This window comes from Pteropus vampyrus, unplaced genomic scaffold (genome assembly GCF_000151845.1).
Source record: "Pteropus vampyrus isolate Shadow unplaced genomic scaffold, Pvam_2.0 Scaffold59, whole genome shotgun sequence".
Lineage (NCBI taxonomy): Eukaryota > Metazoa > Chordata > Mammalia > Chiroptera > Pteropodidae > Pteropus > Pteropus vampyrus.
In genome coordinates, this window is record NW_011888840.1 from 4261796 (window position 1) to 4276340 (window position 14545).

Here is a 14545-nt window from a genome sequence, read left to right on the forward strand (position 1 = left end):
GCGCGCTTTCTCACAAACATTCTTCGGGAAATAGAAATCCTGAAATATAGTTTTCCAATAAAAATGTGACAAAGCATCTTCCTTTTCTGCATCCATTTAGTATTCATTGAATACCTGGTGCCTATAATGGTTACAGTCCTAGGAAGGTATAGTGTTTGAATTTCCACAATCTGTTCTGTTTGTTTGTTTGTTTGCTTGGTTGTTTGTTTTTGTATTTGCACTGACAATGGTTTGGAAGAAGTTACTTTTTTATAAAGCAGACAACTATGTAAAGGCCAGAGGTATCAAAGGCCCTGGATCCCACGGAAGGCATTTAAATTCAATGTCTTTCCTGCTGAGATCTCCATTAGGATGAAAGAAGCAAGACGGAGTTCAGGCTGCTGGTCGCTCATCTGTGTATAGAAACGACAGGTGCAAGAGATATTCTGGCTGACGTCAGCAAAGAAGTGGGAAATATTCAGGGGTGCATCAATAATTTATGCCTCTGCTTTCTTATTTCCCTGTCGAATCAAGAGGAAGCATATCCACCCTCTAAAGATGTTGCATAAGAATGGCAAAACAAATATAAAATCTCTGCTACAGCCTTGATAAACTGTAGTAAAGAAATGAATATTTATTTTGTGTCTCCTCTGTGACACCTGGGGAAACCAATAGATTAAACGGCTTTCCCAAGATCACATAGCTAGGCATTCTCAGGCATCTCTTCCTGCTAACAAACCACTCTAGAACTAAGGGGCTTAAAATAGAGGATGATTGTTACATGTCAGAATTCTGGGGGTTGACGAGGCTCAGGCTGGGTGGTTCTTAGGTGGGGTTTCTTACACAGTTGCAGTCCAATGGCAGGTGGGGTTAGAGCCACTCGACATCAACTGGGCTAGATGTCCAAGACATCTCTCCACTCACATGCCTGGTGACTTGGTGTTCTTTGTTCACTTTCTCTTCCTACATCACATCTCATCCTCTGGGGCCTTGGCTTGTACTTTTCACAGCACACCTGATGCAAGTTGGTCAGTCATACTCCTTAAGTGATGGTTAGCTTCCAAGATGGCAGAAAGAAGCAGCTTCCAAGATAGGTGGGGCTACACATGGGACTTGCACAACATTATTTCTATAATATCATGTTGATCAAAGCTGTCACAGGCTCTCTAATCCAAGGGACTGGGGAAATATGTTCTCCCTCACGATGGGGGAGTGTCAAGGTCACATTGCAGAAGAGTGTGGGATGGAAGACACTGTTGCAGCCATCTTTGAGTGAATTTACATTGCACCTGGGAAGAGTATGTATCATTGTGGGAAGGGTATGTATCATTGGAGGACGGAGAGAAAACTGATACCTTGTCTCCAAAGATGGCCCTCCAGGGAGTCACTGCTGCCAACAGTCTCTCTCTGCTCTCATCTCTCCGTCTGTGCGCCTGGCTTTTCTTCTGTTTCTCCTATGCTCCACGGTCTATACTTTCCTATGGCTTCCCTCTTGCTGGTGTCATTGCTTTCTGGTCCTCCTCCTCCAGCCCAGTATGCCTGTTTAACTCCTACTCATCCTTCAGATTCCTACTTGGAGGCTCTTTTTTGAAGAAGTATTTCCTGATCCCGCCAGGCTGGGTCAGCCCCTTTTCGCAAACTCTCATGGGAACTTTTCTTCTCAACCAAAGCTTGTGCCAGTATCGTACTGATACATCCAGTCGTGTGGTTTTCAGTATTAATATTTGTCTCTTTTAGTATATAAATTATAAGAAAGCATAGATTCTGTAAATTTTCATTTCAATCTCAAACTCAGTGCCTCCCAGATGGATGGTGGTAGGCAATAAATTTTTGTTCAACAAACAAAGATTTTCGAAATAAATTTCAGGTTCCTAAGTTAATCATGTGGGAAAGCAGTATTCACCTGGATGTAACAGTTCTAATCATAGTTAATTAAAATTAATTTTCTCAGTTCATAGTCAAAACTAAGGAAGAACAATGGCAGGAAATGAAGATCAATTATAGCATGCTATCCTATTATACACATAAGATGCATCTTTATATAAACTGTCAGATTTACATATAATTACTCTTATTTTACAGTTGAGGAAGCCCAGGTCTTAGAGCTAGTAAGTGAGAGAGTAGAACTTGACTATTGCTGTCTTTGTATACAGGTAATATAGTCAAATTACATATACTATATACATATAATATATGTAATATGTAATAATCATACACAGATACACGTATTTGCTCAGTTTTAATTATCTATACACACATACGTCTATGGCTTCAGGAACTTACAAAATTGCTTTGCTAAAAATTATAAAATTCCATTTGCTAAAAGAAGAATAGTGACGCTTGGATAGTTGTAGGAAAGAACAAAGGAAATGAATCATTTGACTATATAAACTATCTGAAAATGGCATGGGCATCCTATATGTTAGCGCATTAAATGGGTCTATAAAATCCCATGACTTATTTTATAAATGAAATGAAGAATGTAAATTCATGCAGATAAAGTCACGAACTGAGACTAAATGGGGGAAATCTGAGAGAGGAGCATGAGATAATATTTTATTTCTCACACTCAGCCATCAAAATAGCGAATAGCATGGCAACCAAGAGACACGTTTGAAGGGGTTCATGGGTCCCAGGGCAAAGTCTATCAAAGAGAGGACAAATACAGGGTATGAGAATGAAGAGAATAATTAAAATTAGCACATTGACAGCTCCTTCGTCTGTGAGACCATTGTGATAGATGCTTTTTTTCTTTTTTGTGGTGTTAAAAATCACAAGTAGGTACTACTTCCCTATAGACTAAGAATGTCCAGTAGATCATAATTTCAAAGGGATGAAAATCAATAGAGTTTTCTTTTTACTTACAGCAATTAAATTGTGTCTACACAAAACACAAGTAGATGGCCGTGCGATTATTCTGTGAATTTGCACTTTATAGATCAGTCATTCAAAAACTTCCCTTTTTAAAAAGTAGAATAGCTACCCAGTTACATGGAGAATAACTTTCTCGGCAAAATCTTCCAGAACACTCCAATTCAGAAAATAGATAAAAGAGGAGCTGTTCTGGTTAAATCAGGGTTGGGGACCCTGGGACACTGTCTGCTTCCCCTCCTTCCCACTCCAGGATGGTTTATGTGGTGGTCCCTTGCACATACTCTAGGGATCTATGAAACTCAATTTGAAAACCATCACGGAAGATCGGTAAGCTGGGAGACTTCATCAACAAGTACTTTTCCCCCCCAGTAGCATGTATCATCTGGATAATTTTTCATCCTTTTCACTCTGTGTAGACAGAATTGATCAGCTGATTCAGGAGAGCAGTGGGATATTTACTTTGTGTTCTGTGGGTCACCCGCGTTTTCCTACTTTGTATTGATTGGGTTCCTCCAAAGAGCAAAGAGGTCTTATTTCACAGCACTCTTAAAAGGATTAGATGGCACATGTTCTACAAAAGTACATAAACCCATGCATGGAAGATAACGGATGCTCAACGTGTACACGTCTCGTTCTTCTACTTTCCGTTTTCCTCTTTCTCCTTCTTTTCTTTCCTTCCCTTCTCCTCTCCTTTGTTATTTTTGCCCTCTCTCCTTCCTTTTATGTGTGACGTAAAGGAAATAGAAGTCTCGATCTCTTTTCCTTGGACCTACAAGCTTGCTGGAGACACATGATTGAGCACACATAAAGCAATTAATGCACCACACAAAAGACGATACCATCGAGTACAAAAGAGGGGGCATGGGCTATCGACGGCTTATTAAAGTTGAAAGATAAGGAAGATTGAAGATATTCTCCATGAAAAGCATTGGGAGTGAATTCTTTCACGCACATTTGAAGAAGAGATAATGTTAATCAAATCTCTAATATAGCTGCTTGATGGAAGGCATTTAGTTATGCTTGAAGTAAGTGCTTTGATATTTCAGTTGTTCATCCATTAGAAAGAGACATCTGCAATTTAAGGAGTAAAAACAAGTAGCACATTATTAACCTTCAAGTCTTTTCTTCTGTCTCTTTCTTATGCACTGGTAGAACCAAGCCAGAGAATGACATGTCACCCTAATTGATTTTAATTAGTGCTCCACATAAGAAACCAGATGAAAGATCACTTGGAGAGCATGCATCCAGGTGAAATCTGTGAGCACTGTGGAATTGGGGGTTTCCAGGGCATGTATCGCAAATAAAGATGGATTACAATAGCTTTGATGAAAACATAGTTATACCTTTCACTTTATTTTATATTCATTAAGCATTCTTTTAAATCATTTGGGAGATGAGCAATTGTTATCTTGAACAAAAAGGGACAAATGGTTTGTTTTCCAACATAATTTTGGAGCAAGAGTTTTTTTCTTTATGCATGCCTTTTCACCTGGAAAACTCTTACTGATTTCTCAAGATTCAGAAAAGTTTGACTTTTTCTTTAAGGCTTTTGTCCATTTATTCCAGAAAAATTAAGTACCCTGATCTCTGCCTTGATCATTCATCAAATATTACTGAGTTCTCAGTCTAAGCCAGGTGTGGTGTTGGGTGCTGGGTGTAAAACAGTGAAAAATACAGTCATGATTCCTACCTGAAGGCATGGAGCTAACCGATTTATAACCATTATTATATTGTTTTAAAATTACCTGTTAATAGAACTCTCTCCCAACTTGGTGCGGAAATTTCTGAAGATGGAGACTATGTCTATTCATGCCAGCATACCCCTTATCCAGCACAGTGCTGGTGCCCAGTAAACATTTATTGAATCATTTTGAATTGATCATGGGGAGTCTTATAACCAGTGTGTGTGTGTGTGTGCATGTGCGCACATGCACACGTGTTACCCAATAGAACACTCTTTTTGCTCTTCCTCCTCTACTCTATCCTTCAAACAATTGAATTTTAGCCTTTGATTTAGGCTGGGAATATGTAGGAAGGAAAATGAGCAAATTCCATGTACCTCTGAGTCACATGTCCTCTCATCTTAGATTGACAGTTGTCTAGAGTTGTGTTAAGGAAGGATTCGATACAGTAGAAAGAGTGCTATGGTTGGTTAGTGATTTCTGCCAAGTAGAGTGGACAGGACAGAGTCAGCATGAATGTTGTTTATTATCTCTGCTTTATGCCTTGAGGTCCCAACTAGACTCTAGATTTGAAGCTAGCACAAGCACAATTTAACTACACTCACTTATCATGTGTCTTGGGTGAGATAATTGGGAATATTCAAGTCAGAAAGCTGGGACTTTGTCTGTAATAACTTATCGATAACGGTTGCAGAAATTAGGCATGTGAATAAACTCAAGTCACGATCTCCTTCCTGTGGGTCAATATATCCTGTCCTAGTAACTTAAAAGTTCTTGAGTTATCTCACCTCCCTAAAAGATGAAGTGAAGCTAATGTCCACCACCACTCACATTCTCCTCAGGCAGACTAGTTGTGGCATTGGGATTTGAAACTGTAATTACCCAGCCTACACGGTTCAGAGTGGAAGTCGGCTTGAGTTTTGCTGTGTGCCTTTGAACAAACAATGCATTGTTTTGCACCTTCGTTTTTTCGTCTATGAATTGAGGTGGTTGGAAGAAATATCAAGGGTTCTTTTTAAATTTAATATTCCCTGTTTAACTCTAGACTGAAATCGGCCAGGATTGGCTACTGAAGACCTGCGCTTTGAGCTGTTACCATTTCATGGTGGCCCTTCACTGCTAGGATCTGATGTGACACTGAGCAGGATGAAGGAACTGCAGTAGATCTATTGATGACTAGTGAACGGTAAGATCCTTGAGGCCAGGACCCATGTCTAATGCATCTTCATATCTCTGTGCTCAGCTGATAGGTGTTGAATCAATGAAGCAAAACTCTTAGTGAAAGGAGGATTCTGGAGGAATTCATGAATGCCAGTTTCCGGTGAGCATAGTTTGTATAATTAACATCGGCCTGGGGCCTGTTGGCAGCAACTGAATCAGTTGTCCAAAAGTTTGCACGAAATCTGCTGCCCAGGACTTGGACTGGTTATGGGTGTGGTTATTGCTGTTTTTTTTTTTTTAACATGCAAAGAGTCCTTGCTTCTAAGGAAAACCTTAATAAATGTGCTTGTTTGTCCTGTGTCATTCATGTTCTTTCTGACTATATATTCACAGCATGGACATAATGAGAATGTTTGGAGGGAGGGGCGGGGCCAAAAATGGTAGCAGGTTAAAGAGCCCCCATTCCTCTTCTCTCATTTTCTTCCCAGTCCTGTTCTTGCCCGGTCTTCAGCACAGCCCAGGCAAGAATGAGTTCAGAATTTTAAGTACCTGGACAGAGATCTTCATTTTCAGCCTGACAGGTACAGGAAGGGAGACTATACATATGATTAATTCTTAACAACCTTCTCAAGGGACGTTTGGTTCCGTCTCTCTCCCCTTGCACACGAATGGTGCTCATAAACCCCATAAATGGAATTCTGATGATTCCCCTCTATCTATGGCTGAAGCGGTGGGATTTTAGTTTTCAATTACAGATTCCCAGGTCTATCCATCAGAATGCAAGATAAAATTAACGTGGGCAAGGGGTCTGGGATTTGTATTTTTACAGAGTTCCCCCAGTTAATTCCAATAACCACTTAGGTTTAGGATCCACTGATGTATTGAATAAGGTCAGCATTTCTCATTACGGAATTCAAGGCCCTTTGGAATATCCCTTCCAACTCCCCATTTCCAGCTGATGTCTATCCATCCCTCCAGCGCCATCCTACCCTCACACCCCACCAGATCTCTTTCCAAACATGGCGTGTTCTGTGCACCTCCATGCTTTTGTTCATGCTGTACCCCATGCCGAAAAGGCTTTTTTTGCACAGGCGCGTGTCTGGGGAATTGAACCTAACAGCCAGTTTCACCTCACTTTCCATCTCCGAGTTTCCTGATAGCGATCCATCTGACTGCTGAATTAATTAATCTCTTCTGTGTTCCCATAATACGCTGAACATTTTGTCTCTATTATAGCTACAGCGACATATTTTCTACTCTGAAATTGGCACAAACAGCCGAATAGTGGGATCAAGTATTTTAAATAGAACGGAGTGTTTAAAATTATTTTTCTGCTTAATTTTTTAACCAAGATAAAAATAACACACATTAAATCAAATAATACAGAAGTGAGCTTATAATAAAAAAATGAAACTTCCTATCCCTCCCTCTCTGGTCTAGTCCCAATTTCTTGAAGCAATAGTTTAAGGAATCATTTTTTTGGACCAGATAATACAAAATTTAGCAGAATCAAGAAGCAGAGGCATAAAATGTAGCTCTTTTTCCTATTTCTCTCCCCCAGACTCCAATCTCCCCTCTCCAGAGATACACACTGATATTAGTTTCTTGTGTATTTATCCTGGGATAATATGTGAGTTTTCGAATGTAAATTCAAATACACGTGTGCACGCGCACACACACACACACACACGGATGGAATCATACTACGTTACTGCATACACATTGTACCTCGTTTTTATTGCTTAACCATATATCTTGGAGATTTATTCCATATTTGTAGATAGAATAATTTCTCATTCATTTGTTGGCTGCATATTATTTCATTGCTATTAGCTGCACTATAACTTACTTAACAAATTCCCTACTGATAGAAATTTAGGTTGCTGCCTAATTTTTTGCTACTACGAGTGGAATTGCTGGATGTACATTTTTATATTTCATAGATATCTCCAAGTTACTGTTCATCAAGCATATGTGAACTTGTACTCTTACTACAAATGCACTAGTCAAAGCATTATGTTATTATTTTTTGAATGTTTTGCCAATCTGATATTTAGGGAGTGGTATCTCCTTACATAGAGATGTTTGCACATCTCATCATAATGGGAATACGCATCTTTTTACACGGTTAAATGCCAGTCACAATTTCTTTTATTCAAGCTTCCTTTTCTTCTTCATGAAGAATTTAAAAAATATTAATGAAAATTGTCAATTGTTTCCCTTTATGGCCTCTGGAATTTGTCATACTTAGAAAGATGTTTATTGTGCATAAATTATTTTTAAAAGCTACTTCTAAAATTTCAAAAATTACTTTCCTCTAGAACTTTTATGATTTTATAATGTATTTTAATAATATCTCTTTTTGAAATCTACTTTCTTGTGAAGAATGAAGTGGGAATCAAACATAATTTTGTGTTTTTCCCCAATAGGGCTACCCAGTTATACTTATCTCACTAATTGAATAATCCATATTTTCTCAATTTGAATATAAAGCCACCCATATCACATATGTATCAGGGTTTAATATGTATTAATTCTGTTCTCTATTTTGTTCTAATATTTTTACAATTTGTGTGACAATATAATATTATATATAATTCTTGGAACTTTTATAAAATATCACACTGTCTGATTAGAGTAATATCTACTTCATTACTCTTTATTTTCAGAATATACTGAAAATATGTCTTTGCATATAGATTTAGAACCAGAATGCCTATTTGAAATTTATGGTAACATCAAATTCATAAATTCTCAGCTGAAGTACATTAAATTTATATACTACGTTGGAATGGATGAACATAATTTTCATACTGTATCTTTATATCTGAGAATACACTATATTTTTCCTTGGTTTCCATTTTTCAGATGTGTATGTCCTGTAGGACTGTTTTCAAGTTTCTTCATGTAGATCTTACAGAGTTCTCATTAAGTGTCTTTCAAAGTATTTTAAACGTTTTTTTTCATAATCTGTCATCTGGTTTTAAAACATATTTTTATTATTATTACTAAAATACTCAGCTATGTAATAGGAGGAACCCAGCGTTCTTACATGAAATCCCAACATCTTTGCTCCTTCCCAGTTTTTGCTAATCATGTTGTTTCTACACAGTCACGATTACAACTACCCTCTGAACAGATTTTTAAGAGTACAGTACAGTAGTGTGAACCGTAGGCTCAATGTTGCACCACAGAGCTCTAGAATTCACTTGTCTTGCATTACTTCATACCCACTGTTTTAAAGGGATACTTACTTGTTTGATTCATTTTTATGGTGCTACGTTCAATTATAGTTTTCATCTGCCATTATAATTTTCATGGCCACATTTTCTTGGTGAGTGTTCTTTTCCCCCTAAGTTATTTTTATTCCTTTTTTCTTACGTTGCAAATATTGTATTTGGGGGAGGGTGACCCTTTTTTGATAATACTCAATTTTTAAATGAGGTAATGTTTTTGTAGACTATCTCTTTACACGTGGTTCATGCGGGGGCGTGGCCATTGCATTTATCGCAGAAAGCAGGGATTTCCATGGTTGTATGATACTGGGTTGAGTATACGAGTGAATTTTTTTTAGCCTATACTTGTCCCAGGAGAACAGGTAACCACCTACAGGGTGGCTCCCAGCTCAGAGCCTGCTTCCATCACCTGTTTCTTTGTGGTGACCTAAGGATTTAGGGATGCTCCCTTCATTAGTTCCTGTACCCCTATTCTTAAAAGGCAGTTATTGTGACCCTCTGGAAATGCCAAGTATTTTTTGCAATTGTGTTCTCCTGTCTCTGCCTGAAATTCAAAACTGCAGGTGTCCTTTCTAGACATATTTCTAAAACCTGAACTTCACTGTCATAGGCAACTTTTTCTCACACATACGAGGCCTGATTATTGTTGTTATTCTCATTTTACAGAAGAAGAAACAGAAGCTCGAAGAAATTAAAATGACTTATCTAAGGTTACTTAATTAGTATGTGGTAGAATTAGAATTTAAAGCTAAGTCTGTGATTCCAGAGGAAGTTCTGTCCCCATACCATGTAACTTCACCATTATGTATGGCACTTCATTACATATGTCTAGGTTTGTTTTCTAATTAATGCTGATGTGAATCTCTCATGCCCATGAGATAATAAAATGATTTAGAAGAAAATGCTTTCTACTTCTGGATTTCTAAAAGTACCATACACTCAGTAAATACTTGTTTTGCTTGTGTCACAATGTTAGACGGGGAAGGGCATGTAATTCATAAAGTCATTTGAACTTGGAAAAACAAGTGTAGCAAGACTAACTTTTACCAAGTCCCTTCTTGATTTTATTTTCAGAACATCCCAATTCTGTCTGGAAACAGCTTGTATCATATGTTCTTACTTCAAGGTTGTGGCCTTTTCTCTGTTTTCTATCAGTTTATAGTTGGGGATATTTGCTGTTCCTAGGAGATCTTACATTTAGATTTTCATGGGCCAAGGCATTCAACAGACCTCACTGATTTCTCTTTGAAATTCTAGTTATACCACGTTAGAGCCACTCATGCGCTAATGAAGAATAAGAAGGGGTTATCTCATGAGCTGAATGTTTTGCTCCATCAAGAAGCAGGAATTATAGAAGAGAAGAGAAAAGTGTTAGAAGAATGTATTCTTTGCTCCAAGACATTAAAATGACATATAGGCTTCTGGATTTGCTTCCAGATTTATATTTGTACCTTCTCATCCTTGACCTTGGGCTCCACAGAAAGACTTACGATGCCAAAGAAGAGCAATTTCCTCTGATTCATTTGGGGTTGTGGTTAAATTTATTGGAAAAATTTATGTTTTACTTACCAGAGAGAAATTTGATTTCCTTGGTCTGGAACTATTCTCAAGGAAACATGAAATCTTTTGGAGGCCAAAATCAAAACCAGTAGCCTGTAAAATTCATGGGAAATTTTTTTTTTTAAAAAAGCACCCTCAAATCCTTTAACACATTAATTATTTCTCCCCATGTTCCTTTCCAAGCCTTGCTCGCATATAGATCTATTTTAAGTGGATACAAGCTGACCAATCTTTTATAGTCATCTTTATTTGCTTTATAGTCTATCGCAAATATTTTCTAAGATAAATTGCTTCTCCGTACTTTGCATTTTTAGTGTTTGCACAAAAATCCACTGAGTTATAGTACCATGATTTCTTAAATCATCTTTCTATGACTAGATTTAAAAATTTTTTCCTCACAATTAATGCTGCAATAAATAGCTTCACACGTTTACTTTTTGTCTTTTTTGTTGTTAAAATATTCCCTTAAGATGAATTATTTACAGTGGGGTGTCTGAACCAAGGAACATGGTTTATGTGTGGTTTATGTTGGGGAGGGTCTATAGCATTTGTTCAAGAGAAGGGGGTTTTTCTGGTTCTGTCTGTCTGTCTATCTATCTATCCATCTACCTACCTACCTACCTAATATCTGTCTGTCTGTCTGTCTGTCTGTCTATCTATCTATCTATCTATCTATCTATCTATCTATCTATCTATCTATCTATCTAATCTATCTACCTAATATTTATTACTTTTTCTTCAACACTAGATGTATGCTCCATTAGGTTAAAGACTGTATTCTTTCCATTCATTCTACACTAATTGATACTCTAATACATGCTAGATCCCTTGCTAGGTACTATGAAGAAATTCTTAAGGCACACTTAGAAAATTATACAAATTTGATCGAAATGAACACGTTTGTATTGACTTGAGGCATGTTACTGCCTGTTACTGATTTGACTGTTAACTTCACAAGAGAAATAAAAAATAAAAATCTCATCACCACAAGTATGACTGGTGCTTATTTTCATTATGTTAACCTGGGAACTCCATGACCACAGTTCAAGGGGAGACTGATTCTAGGAACATATTGTGACATATCGTAATAACATCAATATGGGGCAAAGCTCAAGATTATCTGGATGATGCTCTTTTATGTTCTGGTGAAATTTTACCCACCTGAGATGGTCTTAAACTATCTAATTTCTTATTCCTGGTTTGTTTCTAGGCATTACAAGAGTAAATATTATTATCTATGAGATAGATCATATTATTATCGTCCATATTTCATAGATGAGGAAATTAAGGCTCAAAGAAGTTAAATGAATACATAAAATCACTCTGCTAATAAGCCACTATGTAGAATAGAACTTATGTAATCTAGGAATAAAATTATCAAAAGTTTTCAATGCATCTGAAACGTTTACAGTGTTCATGGGTAGAATAATACAATATTAAATGGCAGAATCCCATGAGAAGAAGATAAGACTCCAGATGCACCAGTAGTAGATGGGAGATAAAGGATCCACAGGTCCACATTCAGGTTACTGTTACATAGACTTCTCAATACCCAGTGATTCCTATACAGCTTCAGAACAATTTAGCAAGAGGCTCCTGATTGGCAATAAGGAGGAATTCCACCCACAACATTAATGTTAAGTTTTGGTGTCAAAACTTGCCAACAATGTATACGGTTGTCTTGTAAGAGTTTCAGGGTGACATAATTAAGGATAAAAGTCACTGTGGCTTCCTGCTACGTGGCAGTACCTCATCATGGACAGGCAGAGTATTGTCACCACATCTCTTTACAGCAGACTAGAGGAAATCTAGCAACCAGATTCAATAAATGACCCAGTCCTGAAATACTCTGATATACTTTTCTTAAATCAATGTGTCTGTTCATAGCTTACTATAGCAAATGCCACCTGTATAAGATTTACATGCTGGAGTGCTCATTCTCATCAAATCTCAAACTCTAAAAAGAGAGATACTCTTTTGCTTAGCTCTGTATGAGAAGATAAGCTTAATTAGGCAGCAACTCTGTCTGTTTTATACAGTGCCATACGATAATACTTACCTAGATTCTAGAACAGTGCCGGGCACATAGATTGTCCCTCAATGAAAATTTATTATTAGAGTTGGTGATACCAGGTCTGTATTAGTCAGGATTTAGAGTACAAACAACAGAATTTACTCACTCTAGGCAGTTTAAGAAAATTAAGAAATTCTTGTAGGATATTATGTATCTTACAAAATCTCTGCGAAGGTTAGAAAATAATAACTGGAGACCATATTGGCAGAAAATATATCCAAATAGCCTTCCCTGGCTGTTCTCATTGAGCCCCTAGTGCTGCTGCCAAAGTCACAGACTCCACAACATTCAAGGATGGACATGAAGCAAAGACACCAGATGTCCCCTACTGCCTCCTCGGAATGCCGCCTGTCACTTGTGGTGGATTTGCTGTGATGCATTCTTACCTCGCTCTTCTTCAAACCACATTGTCATCCAGGTGCACCTGACCGATGGAGCCTAGGTTAGTTCGAGTTTTATTACTGGGAAGGCAGGAAATGTGAGTGTATGGCCTCTTCTTTGGGGGAGAGGGATTCAAAAGGTGAGAGAAGTCCTTCACGCGTGAGCCAATGATCCTGAAAAATGTCCAATATTGGCTCGAGCTTTCATCGCGGAATGCGGATTGTTACAATGGCAGAGGGTTAGGCTAAAATGGGAAGAGATGGAAGAAAATATTAATGTGGGAAAAAGGCTCTGTAAACTCACTGAGTCAGACTTGAGGAGCTACAATTTCTACTCTCATCTACTTTCATGTGGTCTGTAAAGTTCCCTGAAACCGGTTTGGTTTGGCTTCTCTGTTTTTATATTTGATAGCAGAGGAACCATGGCTACCAAGGGGGAGGTGACCATGGTAGTCATAGCAACACACTGACCTCCTCAAATTATCAGGAATCGAAAAGATTTTGTGGAAGTTATGGAGGTGTGGTGGTACACGTGTTTAGAGATCCTTTGTAAAAGAAGTAAAAAGCAAAGGATCTGATGGATGCAAAGTCAGTTCATGTATGCTCTGGCAAGAATGGCATAAAAATCAGTGCTTGGAATTGCCAAGCTGAATGAAGTTAGTTAAAATTAATTGGGATATTTTGATTAAATTTCTTGGTGTTGAATTTGATTCATGTGGTTTTGAACTGATGGAGTTCAGAATGAAATTGAATCTCAAGAGATGTGTTAATAGGTGCAGAACCACACGAGGCTGATGGAAATTGATTGCCAAAATCACTTCAGAAACACATCGGCAGCTTTCCTGCAGCTTATTCTGATAGCCTCGGGGAAAACACACGTTGTTCAACAAATAATAAAATAGGAAAATGCCTGAGTTCGATGTTAATGATGACCAACTTGCTGATTCATGGTGCAATGCTCCTCAGTGTTGGGACTCTTGTTTTCTTGAGGAGAATAAAAGCGAGGTGACCAAGGTATATTTGTAAGCTAGAGACATGGGTCCCATGAAGAGGCTAAATTAGTCTTTGTATATTGCTCATGATCCTGCACAAGAATGAAAATTTAATCACATCAACAGTCATGAAGGGATTAAACAAATCTAGTGTTGAGTATGGCTTTAAATACTTTGATTTCAACCACAAATATTTCTTGAGTCTTTACCGGAGACAGGTACTGTGCTAATGACCAGGCACATAATGATAAACTTAAAAACCTGACAAGTCACTTAACTCTATCCCAGTAACTGGAGTCTTATACTTTCCCCGCTCCCACTTCTTGAATCAACCACTTCTTTAAGCCTCGGGGAATGACAATTGGAAATCAGGAGCTGCTCACTGGTACTAAGATATCATTGCTTCTCATCTTCTCAGTGGTCAGAGTTATATCTATTTCTATATCTATCTGTATATATGTATCTAAAAACACGAGTTTATACTGATACATCCAATTCCAGTCTAACATCACAGGATTCATGAGAGTTTTCCTCTTTCCTAATTTATAACTCCTTTCGCCAGCAGTAAGCAACCTGGCTCTCTTTATCTATGATATATTAACTTATT

At 37.8% G+C, this 14545-nt stretch overlaps 1 long non-coding RNA gene across 1 annotated transcript in view; it reads right to left on the reverse strand.

Moving 5' to 3' along the window:
* Window positions 1-3873: 3873 nt before the first annotated feature.
* Window positions 3874-14545, reverse strand: part of LOC105292555 — a 64283-nt gene continuing 53611 nt past the window's right edge. Inside the window, exons 4-6 of the long non-coding RNA XR_895914.2 lie at window positions 12953-13191; window positions 10502-10585; window positions 3874-3924 (exon numbers count right to left, since the gene is read on the reverse strand). This is a non-coding gene — a long non-coding RNA (uncharacterized LOC105292555). The remainder of the gene's footprint in view (window positions 3925-10501; window positions 10586-12952; window positions 13192-14545) is intronic.